Here is a 4,494-nt window from a genome sequence, read left to right as displayed (position 1 = left end):
GATGAAGGAAATATTCTCTATGTGGCCTGTTTGTTTTCTGTGCTCTGTTTATGTTCTGCTTTTCATTTTGTCTACGTTTTTTTGTGACGTCCTGTACCCAGATATGCATCTATATATACATGTAGATGTAGGTATGTACTTACACGTACGTATATATGCATATACTCACATATTTGTATTATTATATGATGGAACGCACGCGTCCTGTTTGCAAGTGTTTTAACTTTATTTCTGGCGCGACTCTCTCTATCTTTGTATCTTTCTCCCCCTCTCGTTCTTCTTTCTGTTGGCCTTCACCTCTCCCCTTCACTACTGTTTCTCTCTCTCTCTTCCTCCCTGTCTCGTTGCTCACCTATGTTCAACTTCCTCCCCAATTTTTCTCTCTCTACCACTATCTCTCCTTACCCCTCGCTGGTCACATGTGACAGGCTACTGTTTCCTTCCTTCTCTTGGCCACTGCCAAGCTAGCACGAACTTTCTTCTCTCTCTAGTTCGTCACATCACAGCGTTCAGTGTACAGATATTTTTTCACATCTGGCCTACACTGTTTCGTTTTCCTGTCGCGTTTTCTGTTTGGCACTTAATTCATCCGCATTACAAATTTAATTTAATCTAATTTGTTTCCGTGGGAAGAACTATTCTAACCATGCGTCCTGCCCTAATTCTTCGAAACGCTTAGTTTAAAATAGGGGCAGCTGATGAAGGAAATATTCTCTTGTGAGTGGATTTGGTAGACGATAACTGAAAGATGCCCGTCGTATGTGTGTGTTTGTGTGTGTGTGTGTGTGTGTGTGTGTGTGTGTGCGTGCGTGTGTGTGTGTGTATATGTGTGTGCGAGTGTGTGTGTGTGTGTGTGTGTGTGTGTGTGTGTGTGCGTGTATGCGTGTATTAGGCTTACAAAGAATAAGTTTTGGGGTCGATTTGCTCGACTAAAGGTGGTGCTCCAGCATAGCTGCAGTCAAATGACTGAAACAAGTAAAATAATATATATATGTAATGGATTTTGCTTGCGTGAAGTGGATTCGATCCACTATAGCCAAATTTAAATTAACACTGCAACAGAACTTTTCCTAAAGAACTAGGATATCAACAGTCGCTAAACCAAGGGAAAAGTAATGACAACCTTGATAGAAAGGACAACAAAAGAAGGAAAGAGACCTCGATATTATGTAAATAGAGGAATTTATCTGTAAAAATATGTGACACTTATTCGGTAGCTATGATAAAACTCCGAATTTATCACGGCTACCGAATAAGTGTCACATATTTTTACAGATATATCTTCGAAACGCCTCGTTAGAATAGAGGCAGCTGATGAAGGAATAATTCCAAGTGGCTATCTGTTTTCCTATGTGTTCGTTCCGTTGTCTGTAGTTCATTTTTCTAAAGTCCTGTACCCTGATATGCATCTATATACACATGTAGATGTAAGTATGTACATATATGTGTGTATACATGTATATATATATATGTATATATATATATATGTATATATATATATGTATATATATATGTACATATATATATATATATATATATATATATATATATATATATATATATGTATATATATATGTACATATATATATATATATATATATATATATATATATATATATATATATATATATATATATATATATATATATGTACATATATATATATATGTATATATATATATATATATATATATATATATATATGTATATATATATATATATATATATATATATATATATATATATATATATATATATATATATATATATATATATATATATGTATATATATATATATGTATATATATATATAAGTTCAAAAAAACAGTAACAAAAAAACAACAAAGTGAGGACGTGATATGGATAGTGTTATTGGAGGCTCAGGAAAGGAAAGAGAGTGTATGACGTTTCGGGCATAGCCATTCGTCGGAAAGATGGAAAGTTCGGAGAATGGAAGAACGGAGAAAGAGGAAAATGGTACCGATGCCCACGAGGTTACATTGTGAAAAGACCAGAAGAGGAGGTGGTGGGGGAAAAGTTCTTTCTAAGACAGGAGAGTGAAAAAGGGAGATGAATATCTGTGCGTGCGCGAGAGTCTGCGAGTGTGTGTGTGATAACAGAACGTGTGTGTGCGTATGTATGTATGTGTGTGTGTGTGTGTGCATGGTTTGGTGTTTTATCTGTTAGTGTGCTTGTGTGTGTGTGTGTGTGTGTATGACGTAGTGGAAGAAATTAGTAGCAGGACTCGTTAGTGGACGCTTATAGACAGTGTAGATAGAAGGTCAACAGGCGGTTTTTTTAGTATGTGTGGGGTTGTAGGTGTTGGGTACGTGTACGTGTGTGTGTGTATTTTGTATGTGCGCGTGTGTGTATGTGTATGTTTTTGTGCGTGCGTGTGTGTTTGTGTGTATGTGTATGTTGTGTATATGTGCGTTGCTGTGTACGTGTGTGTGCGTGCGTTTGCTATTGTATTTGCGTGTGTTGTTTATGCCCATGTGTGTGTGATTGTATGCGTGTCTGTGTGAGTGTGTAGTGTTGGTGAGAAGTGTGTGTGTGTATGTGGGTGTGTGCGTGTGTGTGTATGTGTGTGGATGTGCGTGTGTGTGTGGGATTGTGAGTGTTAGGTACGGGTGTGTGTGTGTTTATGTGTGTCTGTATGTGTGTTTCCGTGTGCGCGTGTGTATATTTTTTGTGCGTGCGTGTATGTGTATATTGTGTATGTTTTCGTGTGTGCGTGTGTTATGTATGTGAGTCAGTATTGTGTATGTGAGAGGTGTGTGTGCGTGTGTGCATATGTGTATGTGTGCATGTGTGTATATGTGTATGTGTGTTGTGTGTGTGTGTGTGTGTGTGTGTGTGTGGTTTTATGTATGTGAGAGGTGTGTATGTGTGTGTTTATGTGTGTGCGTGCGTATGTGTGCCAGGTATGTGTGTTATTTTGTGTGTGCATGTGTATGGGGCTGTGTATGTAGGCGTGCGCGTATATATGGGTGTGTGTGTATATATGTGCGTTCGTCTATATCTGTGTGTGAGGGCGCGCATGTATGTTTGTCATGTATGTGGGCGGTATATATGTAAGGTGTGTGGGAGGTGTGTGTGTGTGTAGGTGTATGGGAGGTGTGTGAGGTATGTGTGAATGAGGGTATGTATGGGTTGTCAGGTGTGTGGGAGGTATTTGTGAATGGGGGTATATGTGGGTTATGTGTGCAAGGGTGTGTATGCTTGGGTGTGTGTGTGTGTGTATGTTTGCGTGATTGTTAGCGTGTGTGTGTATGCGCAAGTGGGCGTGTGTATGTGCGTTTGTATAAGTGTGTGGGCGAGTCTGAGCGTGTGAGTGCATGCATATGTGTTGTGTGTGTGTGGTGTGTTGGGGGTAGGTGTGCTTACATGTGTGTGTATGGGTGCGTGTACTTTTTGTGTGTGGGTATGGGTGCGTGTAGTAGGGGTGAGATAAAAAGTGGAAAAAAGTAGTGTGTAATAACAAGAGAATAATGGATATTATGTAAAGGGGACGATGGGGGGGGGGTAAAAAAAAATATATAAAATATAAAATATAAAATAAAGAAAAGTGTTGCATAGACGTAAAGGGGAGAGTCATAAGGAAGAGAGGGCTGCGTTGAGTCCGAAGGGGAAAGAAGAATTAAGGTTGAAAATGTAGCGTTGCTCCAAGAAGAGGGGATTGTGAAGCTGGCTGAGCGCTTCCCCCTTGTAAAGGTCCGCGCGCCACACCACCACTGCCCCACCTTTGTCCGCCGGCTTGATGACAATGTCGTCGCGGCGGCGGAGATTGCGGAGGGCGACCGATTCGGCCCGGGTGAGATTGGCCCGGAGGGGTCTTTTTTTAAAGTCGAAACGCTCGACCAACGCCTTACAGTCATCCACGAACAAGTCTAGGCTACTGAATTGGCCTGGAGGCGGCGTCCCAGGTCCGAGAAGTAGTCCCTGGGGTCGATTTGCTCGACTAAAGGCGGTGCTCCAGCATGGCCACAGTCACATGACTGAAACAAATAAAAGAGTAAAAGACTATATGTATATGTGTGTGTGTGTGGAGGGAGAGAGAGAGAGACAGACAGACAGACAGAGACAGAGAGCTTCCACACAAATTTTAGATCAATCTAATACTACGTATATTATTGTATGGAGGGTCAACCTAGTCATAATTCAATATTTTCGCCTGGGCTTATCGTTACTTACATTTTACATTGATTACAATTAGCGATGTTTTATATCGGACTTAAACAATAAATGATTTAGGTTCCGTTTGCGTTTTCTCTTTAGCCTTCGTTTTTGTAAGGAAGATTTTAGAGATTTAACTTGCTGTATAAAAAGAAGACAGAGCTAGTCGATTGGATCTTACTATACTCGGACTTTGGCTACCCTTATTTTCCTCGCATTCTGGTTTGCCTTTATTTTGGTTTTGAGCTTTATAAATCCTTATGTTTATTACAAGCTATCTTATCAGGCACACATGAAAGTCTTTTTGATTAGATCAACT

Source organism: Octopus bimaculoides, chromosome 2, assembly GCF_046866305.1.
Source record: "Octopus bimaculoides isolate indiv1 chromosome 2, ASM4686630v1, whole genome shotgun sequence".
Lineage (NCBI taxonomy): Eukaryota > Metazoa > Mollusca > Cephalopoda > Octopoda > Octopodidae > Octopus > Octopus bimaculoides.
Note: the sequence above shows the minus strand (reverse complement) of the source record.